The sequence below is a fragment of the Micrasema longulum genome, unplaced genomic scaffold (genome assembly GCF_059751315.1).
Source record: "Micrasema longulum isolate JH-2025_06_02 unplaced genomic scaffold, ASM5975131v1 h1tg001368l, whole genome shotgun sequence".
NCBI lineage: Eukaryota > Metazoa > Arthropoda > Insecta > Trichoptera > Brachycentridae > Micrasema > Micrasema longulum.
The window spans coordinates 128,064-145,715 of record NW_028278554.1 but is presented as its reverse complement, the minus strand read 5'-3'; the positions used below and the strand labels follow the sequence as shown (position 1 = coordinate 145,715).

Genomic DNA, 17,652 nt, shown 5'->3' with positions numbered 1-17,652 from the left:
CTTCTTTCTCTTCTTTAATCTCTTCTTCTTTCAACTTTCTTCTTTTTTCCTTTCCTCATTGAGTAATGTTATTGATTTAAGATAATTTATATACCTAAACACTTATTTATATTTAAATATATCTTGAGTTTATTTTTTCTTTTTAATATATTTTGTTACTTATAGAATTTTTTTTTTTTATTGGTTGGTGTAAAAAAAAATAACCATTTGGCAAAAAACCAAAGAACAATCAAAATTATGTACAAAAAGTGAAATAAAAAATTTAAAAATAAAATAGTTTTGATATCTGCCAGCCAACACATGAAGTCTGTCAAAATTTGAAGCAAAAATAACAGTAATTGGTTTGGTAATTACGACTGTTGCAAGCAAGCAACATGTATGTTTTGTGAAAAATTGAAAATGTCAGAAATCGTTCAGTTATTAAGTTCCTTTCCAAGAAAAGGAAAAATAATGAAGAAATCAAATCCAATATGAATGCTGGCTGGAATTATGGCAAGTTTTATCGCAAGCAATAGTTAAATTTAGGAAAGACGAATTTGTTTGTTGTCCTACTAGTGTTTATAATGATGACCACCCGGGTAACTCAAATATCGTCACTTAACCAGAAATCATCAACAAAATGCATGATACGATTATGGCAAAACAACTAATTAAAATTCGTGAGCCAACAGAGGCTGCAAACGTATTAACTGAGCGTGTACATGCCATCATACAAAAACATTTGGAAATGAAAAAGCCATCCGCGCGATGGGTGTCGTGTTTACTCAGTATCGACCAAAAACGCTCACGTGTGTCGGATTCGGAGAAGCTTTTATCAAAGTCGTCTTGAAACGTTAATTGTCCTAAAAGGGAACTATATCAGATGTATACTCGCAAATATCTGTAAGATTGTGTCGATATTTGATATACCTATCTGAATACGTTAAGTAGTTCTGATAGCATTATTTTGAGTGACAGACCCTTCTTCATTATAATATTTCAAAAGCTTTGAACTACAAAACATAAATTCTTTAATCTTAAGGGCATTTATTTCTAGATGTCTGAGATTCTTATCAACCGAGGCTTGAAAGAACAACCTGAGGCCTAAAGGGACGAATTTTCTGGCCTGTAGCAATCGGTTACTGTTTCCCTTTAATTATCACTTATTATTATGAATACCAACATTAAATATTTACTTAGAATATTTCTTTAAATTTTTATGTTTTATAGTTTTTCGTTACACTTGTAAGACTGTGTCAAATTGGAACCGAAGAAAACACAAATAAACAAAAAAACTTTAATGATATTTTTACTGAACAAACATATTTGGAGTTCTCACGACATTAATTTGATATTTCTCAGAAGTTTACTAGAACGGCAAACGATAAATCATCTTTATTTTCATTTCATTTAACATAACACAAAATAATATTACAATTTCTATAGAATCATCCATTACGGCCTTAATTTCAAACAAAATTGTCTGAACAAAAGAAAAATACTGTATATTGACTATTTTTCATAGAAAATTTTCACCAAATGTATTTCTAGTATGTAGGTAATTGGTACGTTACATAATTTCGAGAAAATAAACTTTATATTTCCGATATTTTTTAAATCAAATCTTTAAGTTCAGTACATTAAATAAGTAATACTCTTTATTTTTTAATATACTATAATTAAACACTTGACAAAAACATCATCTCATTTTTTTTGTAAGCATTCTCGTCAAATGCAACCCTTGTTATAAATAAAAAAAAACATTTACGCTCTTTTCTTTCAACTATAAATTGATGATTTTAAAGCTTTAAATAAACATGCTCGTGCCAAAGATCTACATTTAGTTGAAGACCGTACGCAAATAATAATAATCATGGTTTGTTAACAAAAATTACAATTTCTTTATCTACTCGTACTACATATATATTTAGGTAATAGATATCTCTGGTGTTATTTTGGTCGGATATTTGAATTTCGTAAAGACTTCAGAATACTTGTTATATTTACAAATATAAGTTATAAGTATTACTGTTATCTTATTTTTTATGATAAATTAAAAAGGCAAACAGTTGGCAAAGATGTATTAATTTTTCATATTTTTGGTTTTGGTTTTGGTTTTGACCAAAACTGTTTGAAGTGTTGGTCAAAACCAAAACTGGAACTGAAGCCGATATTTAGTTTCGGCTAGAAATATTGATTCGGTCAGTAGCAATACGTAAGCAATACTATTAATAGCTCTTAAAAAACTGTGGTAAATAATTCCTTTGCATGTGGTGATGTAACATCGTGTTACCATAATTAAAAGATAAAATAAGCGAATAAATGAAGTACAGTCATTTCAAAAACAAAAAAAAACATACCATTATACAAAACTTTTTCCATAATTTATAAAAATTAACACATTATTTGCCCTGTTAGAGCAAAATAAATTAAAAATCATGATAACGCCCCTCATTTTACATGGGTGCGTCCCTCATTACTATCAATAACTGACTGAATCTGTTTTACACAAACACTAGCCACAGAACAGCGTATCTTTTTTTCTTATTATGAGTTCTTTATTCGTGCTCTCTCTTAACATATATACATTAATTGCCGTATTGTATGTCAATCGTTCTTCGCTTAACAAGGATAAACATTTTTTGTATTAAAATCCAGCATAGGTATCCAAATTTTGCTTTTAAAATCCCGTGTGAAAATGTCAATTTGAAGATTACAAAAATACAACTTCATCACTCAAAAAATAAAAGAGATGTTTCAAGTCTTGCATCGCATGTAGACTAGTGTGACATCACGGCCACATAAGATTTAAAACGGTGATTTGTTTTTATTTAATGTAACTTTATAGTGTAATTTTTCATTAAAAAAAGGTACTTTATTTCTAATCATAAGATTTGCTTAAAAAGAAAATATGATTTTATCAAATTTACTGGCAAAACTTTGCGACTTTCCGCCCGAGTTTGCGAAGCTTTTTAAAATGGAAGAGCAATCTATTTTACCTATATGACCTTTGAGATGCCGATATTTTTTGCGCTAGCTTTGAGAGCAAAGAAATCGACAGAAAGCTTCTTGTTACTATATTTGAATAAAGTCCCCTATATCTACATAAAGTTTTGTTATTTTACTGAATGCGATAACATTACAACATGTATTCATATTATACTTGCTTTTACCCGTAGTTTCACTTCGAACTAGAGAGAAATTAATTTATTAATTTGGGATCAGATGTATTTTTTTGAGATCAAATGTAGCCTGTATCAATTTTCGGTCCTCCAATTATCGCTATTTAAAAAATGCTATGATATTTTAGTCTACGTCGACGTAGCATTGGTATGCTGTTTTATTACTTGTTTTGGATCCCGAAAAGTACCTTGAGATGGTCACCCCATCAAAGCAATAAATATATTTTGCATTTGCACAGATGTTAGGCTACCAGGAACTATCTGATGTAGAAATACTAAATAGCCCACGACAGTGGCTTGTTTCTTGGCTCAATATCTGCAATAGTACTGACACGTATTTATGTGCTGTACTAATGATATTATAATCATGTTTTTTTTTTTCTTTTTCACTTTAATTTATGTATATGTTGATTTAAGTATGCATGTTAATGCATTCTTTTATTTATATTTTTTAGACACTTCAAGTATTCAAAAAATCAGGTTGTGCCCAGTGACTTATTGATATAGAAAACAAAATATTGTAAAAAACATTAGAAAAAAATTATTTTGAGGATAAAATAACTCTTTATTTTAAAAAAAGAACAAAATTTCGGTAGAGCAGGGAGCGAGCGCTACGAACCTCGGACATCTGATCCGTGAGTCCGTGACACTAGCCACTGGACCACAACTCGGTTCAACATTAAATCATTTTACCACAAAGAATATTCCCGAGGCAGATTGATGTTTTTTTTCTGTATGAAAAGTAGCTTTTGATACTTGTTAGCTCTGAGACTATCCTTATCTAACAATCACGCCAATCGGTTTCTCCGTTTCGACGAAAAAGAAAAATTGGAAAAAATGGAGTGATATTTTATTTTTCGAGATGAAAAGTAGCTCATTTTACTTCTTAATTTGTCGGCTATCTTCACGCTACAAATCCTGTTAATCGGTCGCTCCGTTGCAACGTGACGGAAACACAAACCAATAAACACACTTTCGCATTTATAATATGTGTGTGGATAATTTCAAGTATATTTTAAAATAAAACGTATTTTGAATACGTTCAAACATTTGTATATTTGGCTCGATTTCACTCTGTAAGGGGTTATAAAGATTTAAACTTATTAAAGAGCGTCAAAAATATTTTTAAGAAGAAAGTTTGGAAGTCTAGGCATTTCCAAGATTTTAGACCTGTCATCGGCTGGTTTAAGTGGTCACATTTCACAATTTGTAACACACATGATTCTGCTTACTCATTTTTCATTTTTTCTTATAGAAACATGAAGTCATTTATGATTAAATAAATAAATAAAGATTAAGTTAAAAAACAGACCGGTGAAGTTTTTTTATAAAAATTATGCATATTTAATTATGGAACATTATTAAATGTGTGCGTGCGTATATCGCTAGCTTAAAGTAACAGTAACATGAACCCAAAATTTCTGATTTTGAGATACAAATGCAGATATGTTAATAACTTAAGTAATTTTATGTTTTCCAGTAATAAAATATCGAAGTTAGATAGTTAACCTATGTAAAAATATAGTACTTTTAATCTACTCTAAATAATTGAATTCCGTCAGACCCTTCTGACGGAATTCTGAAAATAGGTTCTTCAGAGATATCTCACTGTTGCTTTGGGCTAGGTGTTCGTTTGAATTTGGATAGGGGTGAGTATTCAGTAGTGCGTAAGTGTCTGAATCATCAAAAAGCAAGTGGGAGTGTATCGTTGCCAGAATGAGTAATTATTAAAAAAAAAATACAGGAAAGTTAAATATATCAGAAGTTGAAAAAAATCATCAAAATTTGAACAAAAATGATAGAAGAAAGAGTGTTGTGCATAGTTTGTGCTACATACTAGCAGATAAAATAAATATTTTTTTCATGTCACGCGAAAGGGGGCATTAAAATAAGTTTTATGTTTCGACTTATAAATTTTCTTTATCACCTTTTTTTTCTAAAAAAAAGGCAATTGAACAAAGTTATGAAAAACAACACACCACGAAGATCAATTGAAAACTATAATGGTGTTTTTTTACGAGACGTATGTTTCACAGTTGGTGGTCTAAACAACTGCACCGCTGAGCCTGTCTTACAGTCATGTAACAAACATTATCAAGACACGCTGCCGTTAATGTACCAATGCAGTGCCCTATGCACCATTAGTAGGGAAATAATATTGATAGTGGAGATATGCTTAGTTTGAAAAAAATGTGTTTAAATAATAATTACAAGAAGAAACCTTTAAAGCTTTATTTTAAGTTTCTTCCTGCGATCTACTTCAAAATTACACGCCAGGTAGGTACTTTCAAGTGACTTGATTTAAACAAGAACCCCTTTAAAGGTACGCAAACACTTTTTGACTTGTTCAAATATTTAAGAAGAACCTTTCCAATCTTTGATCAAAATTAGCGAAGGAGTTTTAATAAGATACGAGTAGTTTGACATTGTAGCCATTAAATTATTTGATGTTTTTATAATATGCTAGCAGAATTTAAAACGTAGAATGAGTTATTCAATAATTATATGAACACTGACTTTCTTTCGTTCTGACGAATTTCTGCATTTTAATTGTAAAAGTATTTACTTCTATATTTTTTACATAACGTTTATTCACATTTATTGAAATATACAAGTATTTAAATAGCAACGAAGAACCTTTTGAGAAGGGAAAATGGGAATCATCTTGTTTCCATGGCTTATGTCTTCTAATTGGCTGCTTTGAGTTATCGATTTATAATTTAATTAAGAGTAAACACGGTCTGACTTTTTTGTCTACGTCTACTATGTCTACGATATACAAATACGATAAATAATCTAAAACGGAAAAAGTAGCGACATTCTAATATTTGCTCAAAAAAAAAAAAAATCGTTTCAGTTTTGGCCTGCGCAAAACGGAACAGCGAATAGTCGATTTTGGTTAAGTATAATCAGTTCAACGGTGTAGTGTGGTGTAGTGATCAGCGCGTTTGCCTGCTATGCAAGAGGTCTCGGGTTCGATTCCTGACGTGGTTAACGTGAAGTGTTTATTTTTTTTAACATTTTAGTTCAATTTTCAATTTTGATTATTCATACATGTGTACATTACAAAATGGAAAATCTTAATTCATGCATATAGAAAGAAGTAAAATAATGAGGTAAAATAAGTTTTATAAAAATTATACATAATTTTATATAATATCCAAAATTTAATCATTTAAGGTAAAACTCCCTCAGAGACGGGAAAAATGTCGATGTCCAAAGTAATATTGTTCAACACCGAGATAGCCCTTTCAACAAGCATAACGATTGGCAGGTTGGTCTTTTATATTGGAATGTGAAACAGTCTATGCTGACGCTGTCTAAAGTAACTATCCGGAACATAAAAGCTCATGCTCCGCATAATTTCAGGGTTGTCAATAATACCGCGCAATAATCGAAAGAAGTGCGTAGTTAAATACACATTCCTTCTGGTCTTCAAACTGCTGTAACCGAGCATACCCTGGAGGAAGTTAGTAGGATAAAATCGTGGATAATATTCGCACTCTCTCATGTAGAGAAACCGAAGAAATGTCTTCTGAACCCTCTCCACCATAAGACAGTACTCACACGGTCCCCAAATCATCGAGCCACTCTCGAGTCTTCATCGCACCAATGAGTTGTCAAGAATTCTCAGAACTTGTATATTACCAAAAACCCTGGCAGTACGCAAGACAAATCCAAACATCTTTAACTCATTACTTCAAACTGTTTCGATCTGATCAAAATATTTCAGCGAACTCACAAAAGTGATGCCTAGATCTTTAACCTTCGAAGTCAGCATAAGAGTCGGGTCATTCATTCTATAGCGGAAAAAAGCGTTTTTTGGGCCCTGGCGAAAGATATAACTTAGCATTTTGCCCATTCAGATACGTTTATTATATCCGCCTAGAGAGTACGAAAATCATTAAAAGTTTTAACCCTCTAAAATAGCTTCATTCGCTCATAATAAAAAACGCGAATTGACTACATTTTATTTTTACCATTGATTATATTTAAGAACAGCAATAGAGGTTTGAAAAAGTTAGTTTTTTTACACTAGAATATTTCATAGTCCTTGGACTGGTACCTGAAGCGTAAGACTGATCACCTTAACTACATGTAACAAAAATGATCAAGATACACTGCGATTGGTGTATTGATGCAGTGCCCTATGCATCATAAGGTGCAGAAAGGGAATGATGATGATGATGATAACCAGGCTCAAAACTTGCGTATCAGCATGTTTGTCAAGGAAAACATACTTTAAAAATCTTGCATTGCATTGTTTGTAGCGCAAAGGACATAAATTTTGAAAAAAATATATAAAAAACACTTATTATTAATTAATATTTTTTTTTTCGAAATATTTTATTTCCTTGTGATACTTTTAAAAGCTTCTGAGTACTTCACTTTAGTTGCCCAGTGAGAGAAAAATACATTTTAAAACGCATTGAGTATAAGCGAAAGGCATTTATAAAAATTGTAATATTTACAAGGGTTTAAAAATGAATGAAGAGATGCCTGAATGCATGAATTATGAAACAGGTTTAAGTGAGTTTAAAAATATATGTTATGTGTGCTGTAAACTGATGTTAATAGATATCCAAATAAAATAAGTGTAAATATTAGTTTAAATACTACGTATTGCAATATAACCTAACTCAAGAAAAAAAATTTTGAAAATTTTAAAATTGGGGTTTTCATTTAACTTTTCTTTTAATGAAATAACGAAGACCTCACCACGATGAGGTTGTATCTATTCGAGTTCCACTTTTACTCTACCCGACCAACTAAACAATGTATTATGTATATATTTCTTCATATATTATTTATATAAAAACGTTTTTGTAAAATTATATCTGATATCAAATTTTGGCATCATTGATCTCGATAAAAAAATTGCTGTCATTACCATATCTCTTTTTGTCTGTCCACATACTTAATTTGCCAACTCTATGATAAATTTAACGCATATTTTAACAGCGTGAGTATGGTGCGTAAATTAAAAAAAAAGCATCATTGAAGTGGACAACGGTTTACATTTTGATCTTTCTCTATCAGTTTACGGGTGGCATCAATATTTATTGAGGGTACATGTGAATTTCTAACAGTTTTCCCTTTTGGCTTTTAAGATCTTTTTTTAAGTACTTTTCTATAACCCAACTCTTGTGTGAGTTGTCTTCTTAGTTTATCTCTCGGGCATAGCTGGGTCAACAACAATATTTATTTTAAACGTGGCCCACACTGTAGTATTTCATTGACCCAGCACTGACACTCGGCATTAAGATTGATTACCTCAACCTGACGTACCAAAATGAATTTTTCTTTTATTTATTTGAAAAAAACAACAGTTGTTATATATGAATATATATATTTTTTAAATAGTACTGAAATCCAGTTAAAGATATTCACAAAAATAATAAAAGAACATGTAACACAGTAAATAAAAGAATAAAATATTTAAGACAAGCGAAAAAAGAGCAAGAAGGGATGAGGAAAAAGAGTGGAGGTGTGGAGGAGAGGGATTTCTTTAATAAAGTTTACCGATTAAAAGTTTTTAAATGAAAATAACATGAGCAAAATTAAAAAAAAATAAACTAATTACATAACGACAAATGAGGGAATTGGAAGCAAAGATTGCAACCTCCAAAAAAAAAAATTTTTTTTCTTATGATGTCATGCTGTAGTTTGTCAACTTTATTTTTATAAAAATCATGAGTTGAGTTACAAATGTAGTTTGAAATCATACTTCTGATGGTTTGAAATTATTGTTTGGAAGCAAACATAGCAATATCCATCACCTATTTTATTCGACCAATGACAGGCTTGAGGTTTTAAATTTTCAAAATGGCCGTGCCATACAAATATTAAGAAAGTTTTTTAAATTCGTGTTTCTATTGAAGCTAATTTATTAGTATCTTAAAGTTTAAGTTCAGTGAAAATAACATTTCTAACATGAACACTGTCTTTGGCATTATTGTAGCAGTTTTTGTTATTTTTCTCGAAAACACAAAAACGGAAATTTGCTATTGTTGCTTCCAATGCCCTCAAATACTTAATTTTTCAGTGTTCAAAGAAGTTTTTTTTTGAAGTCACGAAATTTTGTACTAAAAAAATCTAAGTGGGAAGAAAGTAAGTTGAATTTGGAGCAACCACGATGTATAAACGAGTTTTTAACATAATGTAATGTATTATAAAAAAAGTTAACTGGTCGTATTGACTTAACGAGACAGTTTATTAAAATACGCTCTAAGAAATATGGACTCTCAAAAAAATTGTTTAAAATTTTGAAGAGCAAAGAGAGATTAGAAATGCTTTTACGTTTAGTAAGGGAAGTTTAACTATAAAGGAATTAAGGGTCTTCGTACGAGCCAAAATAAGTATGAGATTTATGATCCAGAAATCTAAGGAATCTATTGTGTATCCTATCTAAATGATCGAAATACGCTGCTTTTGGTTTGCGAATGCTGATGCTAAAATTACTTGATATTTGTTACGTATACTAATAAAAAATACATATTTTTTGAAGTATATGCGGCTCGACTGTGAAAATCAAAGATGTTACTACATTATCTCTGTTTAAATCAAGTGTGATCTCTCTTTTCTTCCTTGATCTCCCCTCTATTCCCCTTTCCTCTTTTTTCCTTTTCCCCATTGAGTAATAGTTTTGATTTAAGGTAATTTATAAACAAATACGTTTATTTCTATGTTTATTTATCTTTAGCTTTTTAATCTTTACTTTCTATTGAATTTGCTATGTAACTTGAATTATAAAACTATAATTTTATTGTTAGGTTGGAAGATATTTTTATTTGGCAATAAGCCCGCTAATGTACAAATAACATTATGTACAAAAAAAAAACAAATAAATAAATTATCGTTGTGACCTACGCATTTCATTTTTGTCAAAAAGTCATTTTTCATTTTTATTGTGCCAATTTAATATCCATCCATTTCTGGCATTTTTTTCGATGTGTCATGTTGTATCGATGTCTCTTGTCAACCTTTTGAACCTTAAGTAACTTTTATGAAAATTGATGAAGATCCATTTTGTACATCGAAATACAAGACGCTACCACATATTTAATCTAAATATATTTTCGCACGTTTAATTAAACTATTACGATTCAAAGTTTTCATTTGAAAATATAATCACCATCATTATCTCTCTTTCCACACCAAATGAAGCGTAGAACGATCATCGGTTACATGAAGATAAAGCAATCAGCCTCAGCGATCGGAACAATTCAATATTGCTGATCAATAAAAATAAAATTAATATTTTGCATCCAACACGCCTGGAATTGAACCCGGGACCCACCACTACAAAACGAGCCGGACTTACCTTCGTTTTTTTATTCTGATCTTCAATTTGGCGGTCTATGTTCTTGATTTTATTAATTTATTTATTTAAATCTTGAAATAGGTCACATATAAACATTTTAATACCTACGTATACTCCAATAATAACACTGTATTTAACTAATTATTTCATTTTCTAGTGATTTAACATATATGTCTTTGCCTTAAGTTTAAATGTTGATAGTTTATTCATGGAACTATATATTTTTTTACTTAACTAAACTAATACAATTATGTTAAATGAAAATGCCTAGACTTCCATTTCCCCTTCTGTAAAATATTATTCATCTCTGTTGTGATATTTAATTTTAATGAAATAAACGGTACTTTGTGCTTTTAACACATTTGTTACAAATACAATAATAAACATACATAATAATATGTTAATAGAGTTAAGTTATAACATTTCAAGAAAATAGTAGAAGTGAAAAAAAAATGAATACTAACAGATATTTACCAATTAAGAAGTCTGATAAGATAAACATAAAAATATTGATTTAAAAAAAATTGTAATAGAAATATTTTGAACCTATTAATGAAAAAAAAATGCGTATGAATAAAGAAATTAAAACAATTTTCAATAACACCAAACGATAAAAAAATATTATTATTTAAAATGACTACTCAGGTAAACAGAATATAACAGTTTAGTTCTTAGCATAAAAATTATAGTGTTATAATAAAAAATTATCCTCATAATGAAATTGAGACACATTATTTATATTTATATATTTACGGATATATTGAAATCATTGTATTGATTCTATAATGTATTTTGTTTTTATGAGAAAAATAAAAGATGAAATAAAGAAAAAGATAAAGAGAAATAATTTGTACCAATAAATTTATTTAAAATAAGAAAAAAATATATGTTTATGTATATTAATTTGTATATATTAATATTAAAAACTCTGAAAAGGGTTGAATCCGGTTCTAGTGTAAAAAAAATATAAACTCAAAATATTGTTAGTAAAATAAACCTCAGCAAATTAAAATGATTTTAAAGTTTTTATCCAGAAAACTTAAAAGGATATTGGGTTTCTTTCAGTTCACAAAACTTTTCTGTTTAAAAATGCAGCAAAACGAAGAAAACAACTTTTAGTTTATGAATTTTTACCCGTTAAAGTATTATAAACTTAGCCTCCTATAATAAAGGTTGAAAATATTTGCAACAAAATAATCCTTAGGTTTCAATTGAACGTTGCTGTGCAGAACGCAGCCAGCCAGGGAAAAATAAAACTCAGATAATAACACTTTTATAAAAAGAGTGAATAATTAATAAAATATAAATGAGTTTTCTATTTTCAAAACCCGTCATCTCCCTATGGCCGCCAATACCACAGCTACGTGACATCTTTATTCCAAAATTTAAAACAATTACAGCACAACATCATTATACTTACAAATAAATATATTTTAATGGAATAAACAGAAGAAATAATAAATGCACACAAATATACAACATATTTAAAAAAGAAAAGAAAAGTTATATTTAAATTCCTTTTTGTGTAGCATTGATTAAAAACGCAATAAGTATGTATTTTTTGTAATTTGTATGTTATACTGAAAATATTTACTTATTGAAAATAAAATAAACAATTGATTGGATGACATCACTCTCCATTGTTAAAAAGAATAATTATTTTTAATTGTTCTAGGTATGAAAAAATGTTCAAATTTTATTTGCTTTACTATCTAAAATAATTACAATACAATACAATAATTCTTCTTTTTTATTACGAAATGGGAAACGTGAAATATTACTGACCTTAATAAAATCGTCATCAAATTTTGGAGGGAGTAATTTATTTATTTATTTAATTTTATTTTATTTGGGATTTTTACAGCTATTACATAAACAAAATAAGTAGAAAAATCTTAACAATACTAAAGCCAATTAAAAAAATCCACTGTAAATATAATGACACATAATATATAAGAAAAGAAGTTTAGTAATTGTATTTGTGTGACGTTTGTATTCATGTGTATGTGAATGTGTGTATGCGTAAATGAATGAGGGAGAGGATACATGTGCGTGTGGGAATGAATGAGGGAGAGGGTACGTGTGTGTAGGTGCGTAAGTATGATAGAATAATTGTTTAAAACTTGTAAATTGTACTAAAAACGGTACAATAAAGAGCTTAGTAAAAAGTTAGAAACCTTTTTGTTAAAATTTAAATGACGAAATGATATAAATTGTATTTGTTTATTTTTAAAGTATGTTAAAATTTTAAAACCGTATTCTAAAAAAAAAAGCATTTTATTTTAAAATTTAACTGATACACATCGAATGAATAATGTGCGACGAGTCCCATACAATACGGTAGGTAACCACAAAATGCAGTAAATACGAAATAATGACAACAATAAAATAAGGTTTGACAATACGCAAACGTTGATTCAAAACGAACACACAAATGCATATTATATGCACCTACATAATATAAAAATAAGAATAATATATAATAACAGCAGCGTCAACAAATGAATGCTTAAACCAGAAAAAATCATAAAAAAAATTATTTCAATAGAGAGGGAAAACATTTTTGAGAAGATAATATGAAAGAATACGCATTTACAGTGCTTATGACCTGTCATTGGCTGGTATAAGTGGACACTTTACACACTATGTTACATTCACCATTCAACCCATGTTTAAACATCCACATTTCCTCAATTCCTCCATTTGTTGATGAATGATTCACAGTGTGTAAAGTGGCCACTTAAGCCAGCCAATGACAGGTGATAAGCCCTGTAAATACTTAGACTCTCATACTCCCTTCTTAAAAATATTTTTCCCCTCTGTTGAAATAAATTTAAATATGAATATTTTTTTTATTTTTTTTATTATAAATAAAACATATATTAAAATATTTACATCTTATACTCCCAAGAGTTATTTAAAACTCATTTGGGACCGTAAATAAGAAAAAACATTTTTTTTGACAATACGCAATATCATACAAATTAATACATTCGAAATAAAAAGAAAACATTTTTTTATAAAAAACATAAAACACCATCTTATTTAACTCTCTAGAGAAGATATCTAGCCAGTCTGCAAGCATTTTGACATACTTAAATATTGTTGAATAAACTATCTGGTAAAAGAAGAAGTTTAAAAATTGGAAAATGGTTTTCAGGCGTTGCCTAGTAGAGGATTTGGTTTAGCCGGATTAATCTCACCCACGTGATAAATGTTTAAGCTCTTTTACTTCATAAAAGTCAACAGATGGAAGAGTTGAGGAAATGTGGATGTTCAAACATGGGCAGAATGGTGAATGTTACACAGTGTGTAAAGTGGCCACTTGAACCAGCAAATGACAGGTCACAAGCCCTGTAAATACCTAGACTTTCATATTCCATTCTCAAAAATGTTTTCTCCATATGCTGAAATAAATTTAAATATGAATCCTTCCCTAGGGAGGAAATTGAGCCAGTCTGCAAGCATTTAGACCTACTCAAACATTGTTGAAAAAAATCATAAAATTATGGACCCTTTAAATACGTGTCATTTATTGTGGAACAGGGTCTGTATTAAATATAGTAAAAATTTTAATGAAAATATTTATTTGAAACAGATATAATTCTTCCACATAGCAAAATAAGGGAATAAATTTAATCTTATTGGGTTTGATTTGATTAGTTTTCAGCAGAAAGCTAATCTTTTGTAAGTCCATTCAAAGAAACCGAGATTAAAATCTAATAACTTTGAATACGGATAGAAGGTTCCATTTACAAAAATCTTAATGTGACCAGTTCAAAGAACCAAATAGAATACGAACATATTTTTTATTCGTTATTTAGAGGCAGTTATAGGAAAGGTAGAGCCTTAACGAGCACTTTTCCGGAAAAATATGCACAATAATAAAAGTTTACTACTCTCCGATCACCCAACTGATAAAGTATTATTTATTTAATGTTATTTTCCTTTTGGATTAAGCCATCGCCACCGGTAGTAAAGCTTGCGTGTTTTTATTTCTTATAGTAAATACTTATGTACAGTTTTGAAACAAAGTATTATTCACGCAATCATTTTTATACCCTTTCATAACTAAACCATAAACTTTTGTTTCTGCTTTTGATAATAAGAAAGGAAATCATACAATTTTGCTATTTATAAAATACGTTCTTTTGACATATTTAAACAGTATTTTCAAGGTATTTCTGAAAAAAAACAAACTAAATTTTTTTTTATCATTACTAAAATACAATTTCTTGTTCTTGAAATTCAGACTTTATTTAAGTTAATTGGTAACGATACAAAGACAACGTATATTATTGAAAATTGTAAAAAGGAAAAAATATTTAAAAAATTAAGGGTTTTTAAAGAACTACAAGCATTCGATATCACAAGAATTTAATTATTTTTCTAATATTGCAAGTAAAATTATGCTTTTAGTAAAAATATTAAAAAATTATAATTGTTTAAATAGTTAAAAATTATACTCGTTTTAATAGAATGACGGTTTTGTCTTTTTGGGGAAAAATATTTTGATTTTAAATATTTCTTTTCTACTCTGTTTTATTTCCTACTCAAATATATTTTCCCTCTATGTTCCAATATACGTTTTTACCTTTACTTTTTGTGGTGCAGCTGGCTCCTAATAAGAATAAAACATAGGTTTCGGAATGTTTTTCCAGTAAAAGACCTTAACACCTTCATTTTAGCAGTTCTGAGTAGCCCTTTGGTACAAGCAGTGTCAACCCGCCCTTTTACAGCATACGTCATGGTTTGTCTCATACATGTTTTATATACTCTTCCATTCTTCAAACACTATGACATAGTTGATGCTTTGTTGATCTGTTTTGAGACATCAGTGTACAAATCGATATGATTTGAGATTCCTTCTCTCAGTGAAACTTATGACCTGTTCCACTAGCTTGTTGTCAATTGTTAGCTTACACCTGATTGGTTGTCTGGATAAAATAAGACTTTTTGTTTTGCTGTTTGATATTGACATATTTATCTTTTGTGATACTAGGTGAAATTTTTACAGAATTATACTTTTACTCATAAAAAAACCTAGTCAGGTTGTATGAAAGTATTTCTAAAATAACAGTTTAGTGCAGGGGTAGCGTTAAATTCCAGATGATCTGAAATTATCTCCCCCCCTTAAGACCATGAATCCTCAAACAAAATAATAATATTCTGACTAGTTTTTCTTTACAGAAACAGTTGTTTGTTTGTTTAATAAACGATTTTAACTGTTTCAAAAGAATAACTGTTATTTTTTTCTAAACATTACCATATTCATTAGTTGAATTCTAAAACAATTAAATATTAATTTAACGTTGAACACGTTTTTTTTACTAGCTAAAATAAACTTCAGTTCGTATGAAAACTTAAATATTTTGTAACAATTATGTTTTCAATATTTTAACAAAATTCTTAGGGCAAGTTTTTAGAATATTCTGTTTTTATTGTATTTAATATTTTTACATTTGTAAAACAAAAAAATGTTAAAAATACTAGAGTCAGATTAAAAAATCAGCTGTACATTTTAAATTCCATAATGAAGAATGAAACAGATAACATAAGCGTGTGTGGGTGTGTTTTTTTAAAAAGTTAATGTGTGAAAGAGGGTGCGTTTGAACGGGTTTGTGAGTAAAAAAAATAAGTATATTTATAGGGGTGAGGGTATAGGAGAGAGCATGGTAAGAAATGTGATTGTGAAAAAACATATTAATGCATTTAAAACCTTTTTCAAAAATATTATATTTATAGATCTATAAACTTGCAGAAATTAAAAAATATTTATTATGCTTTATTTAAAAGTGAGAATTATTTAGAAATTATTGAGTATCTAATATTGCACTAAAACGGCCTCGTTGAAATCAGGGTCTCAATTATCTTGATAAACAAATTACTTTGGTTAGCTTAGCACTCAACCACAAGAACGTTATATTTTTTTAATATAGGGCATAAAAGGGTTGAAGGTCAAAGGTCGTATAAAACGTCCTTCAAATTGGGGCTATGGAAAACGCAAAATAATATAGGAGGTTGTTAGCACGTGATTGAACGACTCTAGCTTCTATCAAAACGACGCAATGTTTTCAAACTTAGGCAATTTACTTAAGTTTTATATGCAAAATACGAATAAATTTAAATGTAAGGGAAGCTTCAATGTAACTATTTCAGCTGATCGAATATATTGGTGTGTAAATGTATTATTTTAAATCCTGTACTGCAATCAATCTAATTAAAAAATAGTTTCATCATTGTAAATAGTTTTCTCTTGGTGCGCCTTTTGGAATATAAAAAAAAAGCTTTTGACTACCTTGCTCGAGGGTATGCTCGGATTAGAAGTGGAATGTTTATTTTTATAAAAAAAAAATTCTCCATTATTATGTATTTCAAAAAGAATTTTTTTTAAATCATGTGTAGTACATGTAATTTTAAATTCATAATCTTATACTTTTTTGGTTGTATTTTGTAAATTAGTTTTAAATGCGTTTTCGAACTTTTTAAGCTTGTATTACGTATATTTATGATTTCCACATATTTTTTTTACCTTTTTATTTCGTATTATACAGTAGTTATAAATTTGTAAAGGTATTGAATTTTTAAAACTTAAATAACATACTTTTAAGTTTAGTATTACATTAATATGTAATTATTAATCTTTTATGCTTTTTAGATTGTATTATGTATGTATATGTATGTATATGTATGTATATATATATATTTATATATATATATATATATATATATATATATGTGTAATTTTTAAATTTCAATCGTCATCATCATTCCCTATTCGCACAAAGTGGTGCATAGGGCACTGCATTGGTACACTAATCGCAGCGTACCTTGAAATTTTTTTGTTACACAAAGGTAAGATTATCAGTCTTACGCTTCAGGTACCAGTTAAGGGACTGTGAATCGTTTAAGTGTGAAAACACCCTATTAAATAAAAATGACAAATTTACCCTGTCGGGAACCGAACCCGAGACCTCTTGCATGGTAGGCAAATGCGCTGACCAATACACCACTAGACCGATACTTAATCACCTACTTTTAACTATGTGATTAAGTTTATATTACTAGGCTTGTATTACATATATTTTTATGGTCTCTAGCTTGTATTATGTATAATTTGTAATTTTTAAAGGTCAAAATAGCTTAGAGTTAAAAAATAAATTTATA

At 29.0% G+C, this 17,652-nt stretch overlaps 1 protein-coding gene and 1 long non-coding RNA gene across 3 annotated transcripts in view; one reads left to right on the top strand and one right to left on the bottom strand.

Annotated features, from left to right (window-relative positions):
• The window catches only part of LOC148275649 (uncharacterized), a 116,044-nt gene that overhangs the window by 5,429 nt on the left and 92,963 nt on the right, over window positions 1–17,652 (top strand). The gene's annotated exons all lie outside the window — the stretch shown is intronic.
• Window positions 1–17,652, bottom strand: part of LOC148275650 (limbic system-associated membrane protein-like) — a 107,305-nt gene that overhangs the window by 57,386 nt on the left and 32,267 nt on the right. The gene's annotated exons all lie outside the window — the stretch shown is intronic.